This window comes from Dermacentor silvarum, chromosome 7 (genome assembly GCF_013339745.2).
Source record: "Dermacentor silvarum isolate Dsil-2018 chromosome 7, BIME_Dsil_1.4, whole genome shotgun sequence".
Taxonomy (NCBI): Eukaryota; Metazoa; Arthropoda; class Arachnida; order Ixodida; family Ixodidae; genus Dermacentor; species Dermacentor silvarum.
In genome coordinates, this window is record NC_051160.1 from 67,255,967 (window position 1) to 67,277,116 (window position 21,150).

Consider the following 21,150-nt stretch of genomic DNA (forward strand, 5'->3'; position numbering starts at 1 on the left):
CTGGAGAAGAATACAAAAACAGAATATGAAACATAACAATAATAGCATATCACTACGCATTTAGTACAATATGCAAATTTCAAGCCGATGAAAAGTTATAATACACGTGTCACAAGTAACGATGATAAAAAAGAAACTGTTAGCGGTTATATCGACTGTGTCTTCAGGGGCGCTGATTCTATTCTCTACCTGTTTTTAAAAAAGAGTTAGCGAAAGTAATGGTTCTGAAGGAGTCTTGTGCTTTTTTCGTGTGCTGACAGCGCTTTGAACGATAAGTTGGTTTATTCTGTTTTATTAATTTCTGTTTAATTGTAATATATACTGTGAAACATCTGAATCGAAGTTTCCGTCTTATAGATCGTAGCGTTTCCCAACCCAGTGTGACCTTTATTTCCTAGATACTGGCAAAGCGATAGTAATTATTGCTGACGAATCAGGCTGCCTGGTTCTGAACTTTTTCTATTATGTGTGCAATTAACTTCTGAGCCCGCTACAAAGTACCAGTAGCATAGTAAAGTATTGATCTGACATGTAGGATGTAAAGAGTCGCTTTTATCACTTTTGTAGCACATTGAACACTTCTGCGAATAAAGAACATTTTGTTAGCCTTTGATACCATTTGATCTACGTATCTGTTCCAGTTACATGATTCCGTTAAACAAGTTCCCAGATACTTATACTCTTACATCATAGGTCGGACACTGCGGTTGACGCAGGCGAGACAGACGCAAGCTGACAAGCAGGAAGAATGGTCGTTTTTTGTCAGTGCACGTCGAAATATCAAGAGAGGTTGAGGAAGGAGGGGAAGGGAAACAAGGTAAGGAAACGTAAGATGGGCTGCCAGAATGGCAAGTGTAGCTCTCGGCTTTAGCTGAGAAATAATAAGAACAACACTGCAGTTATAACATTTCTCCATCGATAATACTGAAGACACTGCATAAGTCTGCGCTCTCGTGTTGAGCGTCGCAGTTCCGTGGCCGATGTAGGTTCACAATTTCTCTCTTGTGCTTCCTGTGGTTGGGGTGATGACTGACGTAGGGGTGCTGACGTTTCACGAGTTTCTGCTTTTGCTTTTGGCCTTGCTCCGGGAGTTTCTTGTGGAATTCTCGAGATGGACCAGCTTTCACTTTCCCTGTGGCCTTCGGTAGCCGTTGTGTTTTTCAAAAGTAAATTAAAATTAAATTATGGGATTTTACGTTCCAAAACCATTTTTCATTATGAGGCACGCCGTAATCGGAGACTTCAGAAATTTGGACCACCTGGGGTTCTTTAACGTGCACCTAAATCTAAGCACACGGGTGTTTTCGCATTTCGCCTCCATTGAAATGCGGCCGCCGTGGCCGGGATTCAATCCCGCGACCTCGTGATCAGCAGCCCAACACCATAGCCACTTAGCAACCGTTGGGTCTTTCCTTGTGTGAACTTGATCAATGTGTCACTGAACGAGGCCCTCAGGCGTTTCCACTGTTACCATCCTAGCTCCATCTCCTGACTTTACCGTGCCCGTCTTCCAGTTATCACCCTTAGCAAAGTTACGGACGTAAACATTTGTGTCTGGTGCAAGGGTCCAGTCATCCGATGTTCCCGATCTTCCACTAACCAAAGGAGGAAAACGTGTCGAGGTGTGACCGGATTTGGTAGCCAAGGACAAGTCATGAAGGAGATTTGCCTGAGGCAAGGGGTGTTCTCCGGTAGTCGAAAAGTCAATCTTCTAATCTGCCTTGGTTCATCTTCTTCAGCCCATCTTTAACAATTGTAACAGCTCTCTCTGCTAGGCCATTCGAATGTGGATCAAACGCAGCCGTGCGTAGGAGGGTTATGTTATTATTGTTAAAAAAATGGGCAAACTCTTTGCTAGTGAACTGCGTTCCATTATCTGAAACAATGGTGGGAGGAATTTTGAATCTGCTAAAGAAGCTGCGCAGGCAAGTGATAGTCGAAGACGTGGTCGCCTGTTTCATTGGTATACGGCCTCCATCAGTTTGCTGTGAGCATCTACGAGAACAAGGATCATGCATCCTTCGATTGGCTCCGTGACATCTAGATGCACTCTCGACCAGTTTACCTGGCAGGTTGGCCAGTTAACTGGCGGAGCAGATACCGGCATTGGTCGATTTTGTATGCAGCTTGTGCACCCCGCTGACCGTTGTTCTATGTCATGGTCCATTCCATGCTACCAGCAAGCTGACCGAGCAATTGATGTCATCACCGATCATATACTTGACGTGTCTCGTGCAACATGTGCAACATTCTATGTTGCGCGTTGACTGGAATGACAACTCTATATACGGCCCCAACACAGAAAACAGTGGGCCAACGACAGTTCCAGTCTGCGGTCGTAAAAGAGGAGTAAGCTTCGTTCTAGTACTTTAGCGCTTGGAAGCCACCCGTCTGTTATGTACTGCACGACCTTTGAAAGTAATGGGTCACCGGCGGTTAGCGCCTGCAGCTCTTCTGCCGAGACCACCCCCTCCTGGACACATGCGAGTGCCAGAGCGTAGTCAGGTGGCTTCCCTTCCGTGATTGGCTCCGAAGTTTCATGTGGCAACCTACTAAGAGTGTCTGATTTCCGGAGCTGCTTGCCTTGCGAATATTGTAACCTTGTAGCGAAATCCTGCTAAATACAGCGCCCAGCGCTGCATGGGAGCCGCAGCCAGAAGCGGAGTGGGCCGATCTGATCTCAGCAGGCAAAGGAGCGGCTGGTGAGCTGTGACCAGCGTGAATTGTCGGGCTAGAAGATAATCACGAAACTTCGTTACTCCAAATACGAGGGCCAATGCTGCACGTTCGAGTTGCGAATAATTTATTTCTGCTTTCCACAATGTCCTCGAACGATACCCGATCAGATTGTTGACGTTCCCTTCCATGTGAGAAATCACTGCGCCGATTCCTTTTTGTGAGGCGTCGCACTCTAGTTTCAGCGTATCTGAAGCGTCAAAATGAACCAACGCCTTAGCTTGAAGCAAACACCGCTTTGCTTTATTGAATGCTGTTTGTTGCTCTTCTCCTCCCAGACACAACGTCTGGTCTTTTCCAGCAGCGGATACCATGGAGCCAGCAGAGACGATATGTCCGGCAAAAATTTTGAGTAGAAAGTGATCATGCCAGGAAAAGAACGAAGCTCCGCTACATTTTCGAGCTAGGGGCTTCTGTGATAGCTTCGACATTCGTTTCCATTGGGCGCAACCCTTGCTGATCGATTCGATGGCCAAGATTGCTAACGGATACTTGACGAAATTTGCATTTGTTGATGCGTAGATTAACACCACTCTCGCGGAAACGCTGCCGAACGGTTTTTAGCACGTCGTCACATGTTGTTCTTTCGGACACCAAGACACCGTTCAGATAAGCTTGCGTGCCTGATAAGCCTTGTATAACTGTTTCCATTCTGTGTTGAAAAATGGCTGGCGCATAGGCAATGCCGAAAGGTAATCTGTTGCAGCAGAAAAGGCCTTTATGCGTATTAATCACGCATAACTGGCGCAATTACTCATCGAGAGGGACTTGGTTATATGCGTCACGTAAATCCAGTGTGCTGAAATGTTTTCCACCGCTTAAGGACGCGAACATGTCATTGATTACTGGCAACGGGTACTCATCCAGCTCACATGCCGCATTTAAAGTGACTTTAAAGTCGCCACAAATCCTAACGGTGCTGTCCTTAAACCCGGGTACTATGGGCGCTGCCCACTCGGAATGCGGCAGCGGTGACAAGACGCCTAATGCCACGAGCCTATCAAGCTCTTCAGTTACCTTGTCGTATGGAGCGAAAAGAATAGATAGGGCCTTACAGAACTTGGGCGTGGCTCCCTCCTTCAGCTGCAGGAGTGCCGCGGGTCCTTTTATGAGGCCTTGATCCGAGCTGCAAACATCTGGAAACTCGGTGTACACGTTAGCAGTGACCTGCGTGGTAGCAGACGGCTGTGCTGACAGCGGCTTGGCTAAGAGGCTGAGGACAGGGGAGCCTGCAGCGCTCAGAAGGGAAATTGGGTCTTGACCACATAAGCTTGTTCCGGGGCAATGTAGTACCATCAATGTGCATTCTACAGTTGTACTGTCGTACGACACCGGCCAGAGGAGCTCTCCGAAAACTGTCAATTTTCCGAGGTATCATGATAGCTCATGCATGAAGCCCGAAGCGAAGGCCAAGTGCTTGTGTGCTGCTTAAATAGCTGTCAGGACACGACGCAGACCGGGGAACCCGTATCGATAAGCATTGATACGTCAACACCTCCCCATGTAAAGGTGCGTCGCATTGGGGGCTTCACAGTTACCTCCCGCTTCGATTTTAGCGTCCAAATGTGCATGCTATCCTCTATGCCTTCATCTGTCTCCCCTTCCTTAACAGCCGGCCAGTACTCTGCCGCGATATTCCCCCGGCTTCTTCGGCTCTACACTTCCTGCTAATATTTGAACGTTGCGTGTGCTTGAAACTGCCACCAAAAGCGCACGTTTCTTTGCTGACTCAGTCACGCCCATTGCCTCAAAGTTTGCCTCTGCCTTGATAACAGTTGTTTCTTTCGTTGTCGAAGTCGGGCAGTTGCTTGTGTGCCATTTTCGAGTCGTCGCACCGTGACCTAGCGTAGCTACCGTCCTGTGCTTCAAGGTTTTGCCAGTGATTTGCTATCCGTTTCTCGTCGCCACTGTTAAATTGTAGGTCGGACACTGCGTTTGACGCAGGCGAGGCAGACGCAAGCTGACAAGCAGGAAGAATGGACGTTTATTGTCAGTGCACGTCGAAATATAGACAGGTTAAGGAAGGAGGCGAAGGGAAGCGCGGTAAGGAAACATAAGATAGCCAGCCAGAATGGTACGTGTGGATTTCGGCTTCAGCTGAAAAAATGATAAGAAGACTGCAGTTATAACACTTATAGTCCAGTACTTTTGTGACTGCAACCTCAAGGAAAGCACATAGACAAGAGTCAGATTATTATGGCTATTAGCGCATCTAAAGGGCCGTGAGAGAAGGTAGTACAGATATTGTATGAAGACTGGATTTTTGGAATTTCTTTCGCAATACTAACATGCTTACACTTCGAGATATTTAAAAACATATTCCAGTTAGTACACCAACGTGTTACTGTGTTTAAGCCGCCTTGTAATAATTCTACACCCTCTATTGAAGAACTTTGCCGAAATATGACGCAGTCATCTGTGAGTAATATTATGGGTGATTGTTTATTATCTACTATGTCGTTTATGTAAACCAAAAATAAGAGGGAAACCGAAACGCTACTTTCTGGTACGCCCGGAGTCACGCTTACATACGGTGACTTTCTGCATTTAAAGCGACACACTGTTAGTTCATACTTAAGTATATGGCACGGCAAATATGGCATGAACGAAGGTACTGATTGAATTTTTCCTTCATGTGGGGCCACGTATATATTAAATAGCTTGTTGTCGCTGCGCTCAAATACATCGTGTCCTTAAGATTCGCAGATATCTTGGCCACAAATAAAGCACCCTGCAAACCAGCGTTTGCGATATTTGGTACTGACCTTTAATAAAAACGAGTTGTCCAGCGCTTTTCATTATTTTACTTTACTTATTTCTTCATATTCTTCTTTATTGGATTGTATCATAAGTCTAGACAAGCCCTCTGCACGGTCAAAAGTGGTCTAGGTTGATGGGAGCTGGTGAAATCAAACTGCTGCAAGTAGTTCACCCATATAGCGGTGCGTCCTTTAGGTTGGTTCATATTCAAGAGATAAGTGAGGGCCTGTTGATTGGTGAACGAAGTGAACTTCTTACCTTCTACGTACGTACAGTAGCGCTGAATTAGTACTTAATTGCATTGAAATCTACTGAAAGTAAAATAATTCTATTGAAAGTACTGAATTGCTTTAAGGACTGCGAATGCTTCGCTTTCAGTACTGGCGTAATTAACTTCAGATGGCTTCTGGGTGTAGCTGTAGTAACCTAATACGTGTCGCTTTTTGCGGCAAGATGCATTTTGGCATTTCTGATGGAAGACTGCTCCTGTCCTGTAGTGTGAGGTTTCGGTATTCAGGTCAAAGGGTAAAGTTAAGTCTGGTAACCGTAGATTAGGGTCAGTAGAGATTTAGTGCACCAGATCGCCAGTTTTTAATGCAAGGACTTTTATGAAAGGTGTGAAATATCCTGCTGATCGCAAATACACACGCAATCAGTGCACGTCATATGGTTTTACTTGTTGGGAGATCCTCTCGACGGACTCTTATTTCATGCTTTTGGTAAGTCCCACCAACGACTCTTCCAACAAACACAACTTTTCTTTGAAACAATGCACTTTTCTTAAAATTAACCTCGACGTGTGCCAAGCTCAAGGCATTTAATACCTCAGACTAGCGATCATGAAGTTCAGCCTTTGTTTTGGAGATTCCGGTAATATCGTCTCTGTACATGTTACAAAATACACTTAGAAAAGGCTTCAGCACTTCGTTCATGATCTTCTGAAATCATACTGGCGAGATCTTGCAACCTAAAGGATGCCGGCTATAATCATACCGATCGAAGGGTGTAATAAAAGCACTGTACATTTTTCCTTCTTCAATTAGCGAGATCTGCCGGAAACCTTTGCAGAAGTGAATACGTGAAAAATGTCGGCAACCACCTGTCTCATCTATAATCGTGTCTATCTTCGGCACGGGAAATTGTATAAACTCTGTTTGACGACTGAGAACCCTATAGTCTGGGCACAACCTGATTTCCCATCTTCCTCCGGGCAAGCGTTATTCGAGAGGCGAAGTGCTATACCGAAGGTCGGATTATTTCGGCGTCTAGAATCTTCTGCAATTGCTTCTTAGACCACATCTTTTGTTCTCGTTACATATTTTAATGTTATGGGCGGATGACGGACTGGTCAGTTAGTTCGAAAGGGACCTTGTGTGACTTCATCGGTTGCGGATAGCTTCCCATGCATAAAAGTTCAGGGTAGGTTGTTGCAATATCCTCCGCGCACTTTACCACTCGCCGGTTATCTTGCCTACCTTGCTTTGTCTTGTGCCCTGGCAGTCCTTCGACTAAAACCGCCTCGTCCCAATATACGTTGATTCACAGTTTCTTTTTATCTGGTTTGGATAGCAGAAAGTTGTACGTCACACTCTGTATCATCAATACGTCATTCTCTATTTGATGACCTTGAGACTCAATGCTTACTAAGCGCCACTGATTATGCAATGTCACTTTTTCATCGCAAACTTCTACCCGTAGCACTCTTCCACGAAGCAGGTGACGCATCCACCAGCTTGGCATTTTCATGCGAAAACAATATATGCCCCTTTAGGCAAAAATGCGGCGTTGTCGTCGGCGGCGTGACCGAAAGATGGTACCAAAGTGGCCGACGGAGCGACGAGTAAGAACGCGTAAAAATGCTCGAAAATTACTCCGGGGGCGAGATGAGTACGCTTCCCCACCGGCACGGCGGCTCCATGGTTATCGTTTACTAAAGTTCTCGCTAGTTCGTTCGTCATTGCAAATTTCACGTTACCGCCTCCATCATTGCATCTCACGCGTCACTTGCGTATCGGATTTCATCGGTGCTGTGCTTACTTGGATGCACTCTGAAGCGTCTACCTCAGCGGCAACTGTGAAACATGGTCGCCAATGGAAGCACGCCTCAGAAGACGAAGCAAGGGAACACAAGAATGGTCCGAATGTTTTCGTCCTATGGTCCACGTACACACACACACACACACACACACACACACACACACACACACACACACACACACACACACACACACACACACACACACACACACACACACACACACACACACACACACACACACCACACACACACACACACACACACCACACACACACACACCACACACACACACACACACACACACACACACACACACACACACACACACACACACACACACACACACACACCACACACACACCACACACACACACACACACACACACACACACACACACACACACACACACACACACACACACACACACACACACACACACACACACACACACACACACACACACACACACACACACACACACACACACACACACACACACACACACACACACACACACACACACACACACACACACACACACACACACACACACACACACACACACACACACACACACACACACACACACACACACACACACACACACACACACACACACACACACACACACACACACACACACCACACACACACACACACACACACACACACACACACACACACACACACACACACACACACACACACACACACACACACACACACACACACACACACACACACACACACACACACACACACACACACACACACACACACACACACACACACACACACACACACACACACACACACACACACACACACACACACCGATTCAGCAGAAGAATTTTTATACATGTCGAAAACATCAATCGAAAACATTTCACCGTAGCGATTATAATGCTTTCGCATTCACTGAAGTCCCGCTGCCCGCAAAAGTACTCATTTGTCTGTTTCCCAACTTGACAGGAATGTTAAGTAGGCTAGAGCAAGTTAAACAGCCTTGCTGGTGGTCATCGGGTTAGACTGATTGACCTTTTTATCAGGCCCCAGTGTTCAGCATGGTATATGCATCCCCAGTTAGGACGTCACGCATTTATATGGCATACTATTTTAATCTTGAAGATGACTGCAACAGCCCAGCTCACCAGCCTTTATTCATTATAGTTCTCACTAGTCTTCGTTATTTAATAAGTTCAGCTTCAAACAGCGTCGTTTCAAGCTAGGTTATTTGCCCCAGTTGTCTCCGCACCAAGCCACAGCATTTCTCCCCGGAGTTCAGGACGATGAACGTTTTCTTAATTCCAAAATGAACAGATTTCATTGGCACACTTCTGCCGCGGTCTTTTTTTCTGAATTGAACACTCATGCCGTAACACCTCTTCCCAAGGTGGATATTGGCGGGAGTAAAACGATTGGGTAGCTCTCTCAAAACTACTACAAACTTAGTTACAACAGCTATGGACGATGCGAGTTGGTATGGTAGCGCTGCTGCTCCACAACGCTCAGCTCCGCCTCGAGACAGCGGCGCTCATATTCCCGTCATAACCTAACGAGCCACTAGGGCACGTGGCCATACACGATGCGAAGCAACGCTTGTTGTTTAGATTTCGAAAAATATTCATTTCATTCATTATCACCTTTAAGGCAGGAAGGCATTACACCGTGTGGCTGCATTGCAAACAAGTGTAAAGTGGTTGTAATAAAAATCCTGTGCTTGTGTAGTTCAAGACCTGCTCAAATCCTGCGCCTAATTTAGCTCCAATCCTGCTCAAATTCTGTGTTTGTGTAGTTCGAATCCAGCGCTAATGCAGCTCCACTAACGTGAAATCTGACGAAGTGCGAAGCAGTGGTGCGCCAGTGTTTCCCTGGTGTTCCTTGTGTTATTCTTGTGCTATTCTTGCAGAAGTGAGGAGGAATCGAGCGCTTGTGGGGTGGTTACGCCCTTTCTTTCGCTGCACTGGTACCAGACTGGCGTTTCGGAAGCGATTGCTAATTAACTCACCTAATGCTTTATTATTCTTGTCTTTTAAATCATTATGAATCATGTTTGTTTTCAACCGGTTTTGATGAATTCTGCACTTGTTTTGACCGTGTTTTGAGAACTTGTTCTTGCACGTGACCACGACGACTTGAGATCACATTACAGGTCCACGCTCGGGTCCCTAAAGTGCTTCGCACTTAATAAAAATTTTAGCTGGCAACGTGCCGCTTGACGAAGATCTGTCCGCGAGTGCGCAATATCGGATCAAGATGTAAAAGAAAACATTTTATGTGGTATATGACGCGGTCACATGAGCTACTCTTGTGCAGCGCCTGCCTATTTAAATTTTTCGTTCTCCGTGCTTAGTGGTCAGAAATCTAACCATTGATGCTTCTTCGTTGGTTCTGTACGTTTGGTGATTCGATCCAAGCATGTTTAGAGAGTTTGTCTCTGCTTCTTCGACGTCGGCGTTTTGTGGTTGACAACGACGCGCACTGCTTCCTTTCGTCTACCTCCAGGCACTGAAATTTCTCCTCTGTAAATGAAATGTAATATCATCCCCGATAGCTTTTTTTCATTGCAGATTTGGAAGAAATATACAGAAATAATGTGGAATAAATCATGTCAATGAAACTTTTCCATATATTTTTTCACGATTGTTAGCTTATCAAGATAGAAGTGATGATCTCGCTGGAGGGAAGGGAGGGTTCGTTTTTGTGATGTGTTTAGCAATAAAGTTTTTCGACAACAGCAGACAGCGGATATTGCTGAACTCATAAAGGACATTTAACTTTTCCGTGTGTGCTTCCTATTCCCAATGTATTGCTTCTCTGCTGCCATATTTTAACAAATAGTGAACTAAGGTGTACGCGGCGGAATATACCGGGTTTAAGTACGCCGTAAATGCGTGTTTGCGTAAGAAAAAGCGTCTCACGCTAGCTAAAGAAAATTGAGCAGATGCTAGGCAACTGTTCACTGTATGATCGGGCTGATGCGACGATAAAGAATGGGATGGCTCCATTTGAGATCGTTCTTAGCTGAGCTATGTGTTTGCGTTTATGCAGCGAAATATTTTTTCAGAGTTTGAGAGGTGGTGCGTCGACAGAACTCGTGAAAGATATCATGGTGATTAGAATTGCACGTACCGGTGCCATTGTATCAAAGTGTTAGGCATATGGCCAGGCGATTTTCGTGTTAATATTAATGCATCGTAAAATTTCTATAAATGTAAAGTGACAAACACACGTTTCATAATTTTAATGCTTCAAGAAGGAGGAAAAGAAAGCGATAATAATTTTTCTTTAACACGCACCTTGTGCCATTTACGTATGGCACTCCAGTCAATGTTTTCCATAGGAATTCCCTGAAGTGTAATCGGTACTAAGATTGTGCAGCGGAAATTAAACATGACGTGAATGAAAACAAATCGGTGTGGACAGGCGCTGACTTCTAACTATTTTATTTTGCATAAAGCTTGAGCCAACCTAAATACATACAGACAAGTTACCAGAAAAAAAGTATAAGTATCAAAAGTGACGAATGAGAAGCTGCATTTCTTTATCTGTCATGTCGACGATAGGGACTGCTTCTATTACTTCTCTTTAACTTTTTTGTTTTCGAATGTTTTAGGAATGTTGTTTTATCCAAGCGTGGGTGGTAGCTACATCGGTTGCAGCAGTTTTCCAGGTGTTCCAGCACTCTCCCATTAAAGCGGGGTCTCGTCTGGCCGGCGTGCATTAGACCACAACATAGCAAAATATTGTCCCCTGCGTGTGTTGCTCAATCAGTGTATCGGTGAACATGCTTCTTCGTACAAGATGGGGCAGAAAAAACTACTGTGACGCCATACCGGCTCGCTGGGGATCAAGCACACATGGTCACTGGTGAAAGTTACCTCGAGGTCTAGGAATTGTATGCAGTTATTGCACGCCCTTTTGAAGATAAAGTCCATGCGAATCTTAAGTTGAACTGTCAGTTATCATCCCGATGAGATTTTTACAATGAGTCGTAACCGAGGTGGGCAATGGTACTAGGCCGTTTTCAACGTATCTTAAAACAGCGGTTACTTCAGTATCATCGATGCCAACCTTACTATACGCCTGTTAACTGATGATAAATGTTTTAGGAACGTTGTCTTATCTAAGCGTGGGTGGCAGCTGCATCGGTTGCAGCCGTTTGCCAGGTGTTCCAGCACTCTCCCATTAAAGCAGAGTCTCTTCTGGCCGGCGTGCATTAGACCACAACATAGCAAAATATTGTTCCCTGCGTGTGTTGCTCAATCAGTGTATCGTTCAACACGCTTCTTCGTACAAGATTCCTGCTATTTCACGACCAGCAATTGGCAAATTTGTGCGCACTGACATGGGGCAGAAAAAAACAACTGTGACGCCATACCGGCTCGCTGGAGTTTTAAGACTGTGAAACCCTACGGATGGAAGAAATAACCTGCGGTTTTTGGTTCTCTTTCTCCAAATTCTGACGTCGGTCGCCCTCCTTGAAGTCCTGCAAGACCAAGTCCCATACGGCTGTGATGAGAGCTGAAGGAAATTCAGCTGTGGTAAGTCGCTCAACGTGTTTGGTCATGCAGGACTTGGTCATGCGGAATGTGGTGTGGCAACAACTTTCCTTCATCGACGTTTTTACATCGTTCTTCCAATACCCCTGTTGATAAGCTTAGAACACGTATTGTCGTTAAGAATTATGTTCTTCGTTGTGCGGGGGTTATAAGTCAAGCACACATGGTCACTGCTGAAAGTTATCTCGAGGTCAAGGAATTGTATGCAGTTATTGCACGCCCTTTCGAAGATGAAGTTCATGTGAATCTGAAGTTGAACTGACAGTTATCATCCCGATGAGATTTTTACAATTAGTCGTAACCGAGGTGGGCAATGGTACTAGGCAGTTTTCAACGTATCTTAAAACAGTGGTTACTTCAGTATCATCGATGCCAACCTTACTACGCCTGTTAACTGATGATAAATATATGTCGCATAATACCGGTGCTGTGGATGAACCTATACATATACTGCCTTTTTAACAATCATTCTCAGTACAAACATGATTACGGTTGACCGAAGATAAAGATCTCAAAGTGTTCACTGGTTGTATTCCGGAAACCTAGCTTTCCCAGCTCCTCCTCGATTTTATTCAAAGCCAGTATAATCACTCGCTTCGCCATGGAGGCCGTTGGTGCGATTTGATTGAGTGCGTTGCCGCGATGTGACGCTACCCAGAGGGTACGCCTGCTTCTGTCACGCGTGCGTCTGAGCGCGCGCCGCTGCCGTTCCGGAGGAGACGCGGTAGACGCTTCACGCCTTTGTCAGTATTAGTTCCTCCGACTGCCGTCGTGAGGTGCCACACGGAGGGTACTCTCCCCCCACCACTGTGAAGCAGGCGCGAAAGCTAGCCAACGCGGGAGAGAGAGGGAGAGAGAGATAAATGAGATGCGAAAAGCAGGGAGGTTAACCGGAAGGTAAATATCGGGGGAGAACAGGAAAGGAGAATCGGAGAGGGTGGTGAACCGTTGAATCGGCCGCATCTGACTGGCATTGAAAAAATAGAGCAGGCGATCGCTCCCCCAATTGTTCGATTAACTCTTGTTGAACACTGAAGAAACCTTGATGAAGTATCGAGCAGAAGAGGTCCTTGACTTCAAGAGAGAATGCCAAACAACCAGCTATTAAACCACCACTCTCGAGTAGGTGAACCAATTCCGTTGAGCCCATTGAATACGATTGAATGTAAATGCTTCGAAGTATCATTGAATGCGATTGAATGTAAATGTCACTGCAGGTAGACGGTAATCTGGTACTTCCAAGTGTCCCCTTCCGAAACGTTGAGCCTTAGAAGACAATCAAACTTCTAAATTTTGGCTGAAAAGAAAACAGCTAAGCACATATTGTCCACCTTGTCCGCGGCTTTTCTCAGATTGTCCAGGTTAGTTTTTCACTGAAATTTATAAGTATATTTGGTTTGTTCTTTTGGCAAACACTTGATTACTACAAAGTTATTTTCGATTTCAGTAACACGCTTGCGCTGAAAGTGGCCTTCAGGCAACGCTTTGCACTGAAAGTTAGCGTCAGGCATTACAACGAAGCCTCGTTCTTTGTCACCCTGCAATGCAGTCAAACCCTATTGCTTGAGATAATTAACGAGGTTCGGTAACGGAGGTTTTGTCGTTCTGCCGTGACTCATTTTAACACGAAAGTGTTTTATGCCGGGGTCCACCAAGACTTCACTGACGTATTTCCGTCACGGAAATACGTCACACGAACATAATACAAAGAAAGAAACCAGAAGAAAAAGTTCCACAAACATGGAAAATTTGGAAATCGAACCCACGACCTCTCGGTCCGCGACGATAGACCGCCGAGCGTTTAACCCATTGCGCCACAAACGCATTTGGAGAGAGCTACACAGACGCGCCTTATATATCTAACACTCCTCCGTGTACCCGCGCTCTTGCTCGGGGCGGTGCCGCCGCCTACGAGCAGAAAAGAGAAGTACTGCATTATGACACTAACGCGCACCGACAGTGAACGCTTCGGTGGTCTCAACACTACGACGCCTCGATGCCAGCATTCGAAGGGACGCTGGCATCAAGAAGCACTACCAACGCGTTCTCGCAGAAGCACTACTAGGTGGCGTTCACCGTACTCGGCACAGCGGAGCGTGGCCTCCGCAATTAGCTCTGAAAATGTTTCTGAAGTTGATCGCGGAGGCTGCAATTACGACGCGCTGTACGCGCTGATTTGACTCGGTGACGATTCAGTTACGTGCTTTGTCTTGCGCGTTGTATTAGTGTGTCAGTTACGTGCTTCGTCTTTCGCGTTGTGCTAGCGTGTGCAGCGTAGTGCAGCTTCCATATGCACGACGGTTGCTCATGGTCATCGACGTTGGTAGTCGTGATGGAGGAGACGTGCCACCAGGCGTCAGCGTGGGTGCATCAACGCCTAAGGGCGCTTTAGCCACAAAACACCAATAGACATTATATATCAATGTGCAATAAACATTACACTACTTCTGTGAAGACACGTTTCACTTTCGTGTTCTATACCGATTCCTATATAAGAGGGATCAACCACATTTTTTTTGTACTACATTGTCAACTCCTTCACCGATGGCTCATTCACGGAGGTCCTCGTTAACGCGATTTGCTACGTCCCTCACTATAGCAAGCAACTGGTATCTTCTTGGTGCTGGCTTATCAGTATATGTTTGGGCCCTTTGTCCAGAATCCTTAAAACTTCTGAGGGCAGAGTAAGTTCAACGTATGTTGTGCTTGGTGGTATCAGCGCTGACGGAACGCTTTACTTGATCGATGCGTGTTCGCTGACAGATTGAGTCACTTGAGATGTCGGCTTCTCATACTCAGCTGACTGCCGATATCCTGTCGGCTCGTCGATGGCCTGCCGAACCGTAACACGTAGCCAATACTGGAAGAGGATGTATGCGGGAAATACATACGCCAATTTCCAGTGATCTAGAATTTCACTAGTGTCAACCAGTTGCTGAAACATAAGTGTTAACATAAAAGCCGAATTGTGCTTTGTCACATTGAATAGCTTAGTACTGTACCGTGAGGACCTGGACTAGAAAACGATCACAAACGCTCAATAGCTGTCAGCTGTCGCAGTAATTCAAGACATAATTGGTGAACTATCACAAAATTGTTATAGGTTATTTAGGGGCATGTCATCGTCACAAGCACGGGAATACAATAATTTTAAACTGGTTAGGAACATGAAGAGCATCAATAAAGCATCAAACACCGAAATTTCAGTTGCTGGGAAAATGACCTTGACAGTTTTGGGGGATATGTTTTTATAAACTGCGAAATGTCCGGCTTTGAAATTTTAAATTTTGCACCCTCAATATTTTTGGGGCATTTTTTTAGAAAAAACTATATTCCGACGAATGTTGATCAGATGTTGCGCGAGTTGCGTTTTGGTACAAAGGTTCGTTTTAATTTATATATAAATGAATCTCACGGGTAAACCATGGCTTGCCTCCAGTTTCGTTCATCTATATTGGAGAATGTATTTCTCCCGCAGCTTTATCAACTTGTCACGAAAAAGAATCCCGTTATCAGAATGCGGACGATTTGGACATGTTAGCAAGAATGACAAGAAAAGTTCAAAAACTTCACTATTGAAGGCTTCCGGATGATCTTTAGAACATCTTTATATCTTTTTCTTTATGCCGTGGTTCCTTCAAAGGTAGTGTTTTAACCTACAAATTAAAAGACCATATTCACTGATATACAGTAGTACTTCTACAGTAGGACGTTCGAAACAGATTGAATTGAATTCATGGGTTTACGCGCCAAAACCATGATTGGATTATGACGCACTCTGTAGTGGGGGACTCCTGATGAATTTTGACCAACCAGGGGATCTTTAACGTGCCCCCAACGCACGGGACACGGGCGTTTTTGCAGTTCCCTTCATCGAAATGCGGCCACCGTAGCCGGGATTAGATCCCGGAAACTCGGGCTTAATTAGCACCGCAACACGATAGCCGCCAAGCCACCTTGGCGGGTGTCGAAACAGATGAAGAATAGCATCGGCACATGCGGGAATTACAGTAAGTTGAGGCCAATTAAAGTATCTGATAGGCCAACAAAATCTGCACATTCGCTTGCGTGGGGCATAACCAGGGGAGGTTAAGGCAGACCAGTCTATCCCTAGAACACTAATGCTGCCGGCTGAAATAACATGAGATTTACTATTTCTGCATTGGTAGGAGCCCCAAACGCACTGAAGCTCAGCAAAATAAATGGCTGCGGTTTAACTCATAACGTAGTTATCACGAGCGAAAGGTCTGTTTGGCTTGGTTTTGCAAAGATTATACAACACACATGCAACACAAAGCTTTATTGCAAATCTGATGGTGTGTCTCTTTGTGTTTCTTAAATGGTGACGAAGACAGTGTTTTGGTCCGTGAAGTAGTAAGCAATGGTGGCAACTTTGGCTACACACATTGAGGAATCAAGTGGTGCTTGCTGGAAGACCAAGTCTGAGGCTGCCGTCTAGCTACATCTACTGGATGATTGGATTCAGCCTGTCGCTTGCGCTGAAGCGCAAGCACAGACGGCCAAGCCAGTGCACCATCCATGGTGAGACTGAGCGACCAAGTGCCGGCAAAGCAGCTGCTAAACCGTCGCCAATCACGTAGTACCGCAGCAGCGAGGCTCCGAGCAAGCGCACCTGCGACGCCTCTCCACAGCGGATCAGGTGAGGTGACGTCACACCTGCCACACTTGCGCTCTGGCAGCTCAAGGGGATTGCGACGTGATGAATGACCTTGCGAGACATGGTGTAGTAGAGCTCTCGCTTTAAAAATTTCGGGCAAGTCAGGTGGCCTATAGTAGGCTCCGATAACCAGAGTTACAGTTGGCGGATAGCCGCTAATAGTTTCAAGAAGACTGTCGGTAGGAATAGATTGGACGTTTATTTCTCCCTTACATCGCCGCATCATTTTCTACCAAAGCGGTCTTTCAGAAAAACAGTGAATAAGTTTGAAATGTGTAACTCGGAATTGTAACCTTCGGGAGTTAACCACGATCCCGCGACATCTATAAGATCTGCACCAGAAGCATGAATCAGCGAAGCAAGCTGATCTTGTATCTGAAACATACTACCGAAAATTCAATGAAAATAAAGAAAAACACTTAAGTGGCCTATTATCTTTCTGCGCAAGGCAACTGTGTCAGAGATTTCCAATTCATGGGATGGATACTGTGACTTCGCCTACAGTAGGCTGGTGACGATAACGCTTGCTGCCTACCTTTAGCTTATCAAAGGACAGCTCTAATCTTTCATCTGGCTCATAATTCGCTAAATCAAAGTCGTGACGGTACTTGTGCACAAACTGTATTTAAAGTAAAAAGTCCTCATATATCCACACTTTCAAGGATTCCATTTTTTTATCTTGTAGCAATTAGCATGAATACGACTTTTTGTCTTGTACTTAGGAAACTTGACTATTACTGTAAGCTGCCGCCTTTGCTTGAGAGAGCCGATGCAGTGTGCACATTCAATACATGTGACCTCCAGACCCAGGTGTTCTTTGTAGAAGTTTACAATGACTACGGAAGCTTCGTTGTCCTTTTTCTCTATCTCGGGCAAGCCTTTGAATTTGACATTTTTTTGACGCACGCGATTTTTGATATCATCAACAAGTTCACCTATGTTTGTTTCATAATCCTGCTTACCTTGGAAAGACGAAATGTCACTTTTGATGTCATCAACTAAATGTTTAACGTCGGACAAGGCTGTAATAGTTCCTGAACAAACGGCTAGCAAAGCTCCCCCTTTTGAAATGTGTTTTTAAGGTCAATAATACCTAAATAAATGTCCTTCCTCTTACTGGTGATTTTCTTTATAAATATGTCACGTGAAGCGTCGGTATCCTTTAGAATCCCAAGTACTTTATCTATCGGGTCAGGGCTTCAGTTGGCTTCAATAGCAGCAGATTAGGAGATCGGCCAGACAAAATAGAGCAACAACCAGCCACCCCCTTGGGCACCGTTTAGTAAAGACACTAGCCGCTGCTTGAAAATGTAGCATGTCACTTCTATTAGGCAGTAGTCGGTGGCTGTTACGAACTATGCGTGTTCTATATGGGACAATGTCAACATCCAAACTGTATACCTGTAAATATTATCACAGGCACTGAATTTGCGATTTGCTACGTGCACTAAGGAGCAATTAACAATACTATAAACGTGCATTGACCTATACGGGGCTGTAGAACGGGGTTTAGAGCCATTGAAAAATGCCGCGAGTACCAACAATGCAAAGTCCATAGGTCGTTTTGCAGCTGAACGCAGCCAGCGGGTGCAACCTCAGGACACACCTGATCAAGACTGAAGACGGAAGCGCTGTCTAAAGTTTGTACTTATGCAAACTGCATCCATTAAATGTCGTAGAGCGATGCTCTGACAATCACCGTAGTTGAAGTAGCAAGGATCGTGGAAGGAGATCCCATCATGCCAAGGAGCAATGCTTGCAGTATCGCTATAAATAGCAGAAGAACAGAGTTTAGCGCTTTTCATGAACGCCGCAATTAAACAGGAGGCCTGTCGCAATATTTCGTACATTTCTGCCCAATCATACTAGATGTTACAAGGAACTCGCAACTAATATTTTTTTTCAGTGCATTGGTCGATGTACAGTAATACCCCGTTGACTCAAAGTAGTAAAAACGGGGAAGAAATTTCGAGATAAGCGGAGTTTCGAGATAGCCGAATTCACGAAAACATACATACCACACATTTGCGGTGCAATGTGCGGTACATACCGCACATTTGGCACAAGTGCAACGCAGTTTCAATAATTCAGGTCGGCGCAGTTAATTCCAGAGCCATTTATTTTCCACAAAGAAACTTTCACAAAAGCAGCAGCGCGCTCGCCACCACCCTGCTTAGTAACGTGACCACCGCCAGCGCAGACACGCACAACAGCTGCCTCCAAGCAGCGGGCATCGAGGCACTGCCGTGCGTGGCTGGCGTCTTTGTTACAAGCGGCGGCGCGCTCGCCTCTGGCCGACGCTGCTCTTTCTCGCACTATTCGCGCGCGTCAGCGGTCGTAGCGACGCTCGATCCGCCCGCGTAATCAATGGAATCAGCCGGCCGAGAACTGTAGATGAGGGTGAAGTGGAATCAAGCGAAAGGCAGTGGGACTAAATCGCAGGCCAGGGCCGGTATGTTGTCGCGACGCGTAATGCTTTATTCTATGCTAGTCTTATTATCCATCGCTCACGGCCGGCTGATCCCGATGATAACGTGAGCGGACCGTCGCTCTGATCCCTGACCTAGCGCGAAAAGCACGAAAAGGCATTAGCATCGGAAAAGGCATCGCTACAAAATACCGGCCCTGGTTTCACTTTTTGGCGATACCACAGCTGCAAAAAAAGAACAAAATTTCGGTCTGTGCTTCTTTTTTTCAGCAATTTCGCAGTCTAGGTTTTGAGATATCCGGAATTCGGCGGAGTACCGTTTCGAGATAAGGGGTGAAACACCCATGGAGTTGACACCGTGCCAGGGAACAAATTCTACTTATCCCATAATTCGAGACATCAGAATTCCAGGGTTTACTGTATGTTGCTACATGGGTTGCACAAAAAATACCAGCAAATAATGCTCGCTTGCCGTGTAGCCGTTTAATTCGCAGTGGAGGTCATCGAAGTGTACCCCCGTGGGGAATGTGAGAAAGAATATCAGAAATACTTTGTTTGGGAATGCCACCTATTCACTTAATTCCGAGAGAAATTTAAGAAATGAAAATTTTTCCGCATTATTAGTAGAGAAAATTCTGTTTTATGACCATAGCAGTCCACAAAAGAAATTTTCAGTTTATCGGAAAATTTCGAATGAAAGCATCACCTTTTTAGAGTCATCACTGAGGACACATCTTGCGTTTACGAATACAACGCTGGATTCAATTCATAGAATAAAGAGTGAAACGACAATGTGAGCCAGGGTCAAAGAAAGTGCAGAAGCGTAAAGCGAAATTTAGGTTACATTGATCGTTATATTCGATTTCCTCGAATTGTACATCAGATATTTGTATCCTCAAAGGCAAATTGCTAACACAGCTCTCTACTGGCAGGCTCTGAAACTTGTGAATTATGTTGCATGTCATGTGCGACTAAATTTTCAAAAGTGAAAAGTAAGGGGAGGTCTTTACTGTGCGCCAGTATTATTCCACTGTGCATTTTGCTTTGATAGTTGTGAGTTTTCAGCATGTACTTCAATCATTGTGCTCTAAAAGTTTCTCTACCCAGCAAGTTAGCTCGTTGTGACTTTTTCATTCTTTCCAGATGAGAACATCGTGTGGTGGAGGCAACGTTTTGAGTATGTCACAGCTATAAAAAAAAAGAAATGGCATTGCTTATGAACTTCTGAAGATACGAGGTTTTTAGAGAGTACGATAATTTTACTGAAAAGTAAAATTAGTTTGTAAATAGGTCAGGTGTTTTTCGTTTACGCGTATTATTTTCGGTTGATGTCAACGTTTTTTGGAATTCGAATGCGTATAAGATACATACAATGCCACATTTCTTCCCATAATGTTTCCAGCAGAATTGAATGAACAATTCGTTAACTAAACATTTTGAATACTTGTTTGTTAGTCGATTTGTTGATTTTTGGTTTCATGATTTTATGCTGTTGGCGTTGTACGTTTTCAGTTGCATAGATTTTACACTAATGCCTACTATAATGCTCATTACCCTATTTTAACTTGTCTTCTTGCCACACTTATCAAAAGGTTTTGCAGTTAGTTTGTGTTTTTGTCTTTTCTGGAGTGTCTTTTCATATGTGAGTTTACGGAGTTACACTGCTATGCTCTAATTTGCCCATACCATGCACACGTTTTGTTTTAGAAGGCCCACCTGACAGTTTAATAACTCTGGGAACTCCAAATGCATTCAACGGAATAATTGACTTTAAATACTACTCAAATATCTAGCAAACGTGAACTTAGACGTGAAAAAATGCTTTCGACCAAGGAACAAGATGGGGAATCGATGTATATAGGCAATCGTGGGATTTTTGAGAAAGGTCGCACTGGTGTATCTGAATATAAGCGAAGTTCCTTTTATTCAAATGAATTGCACAAACGT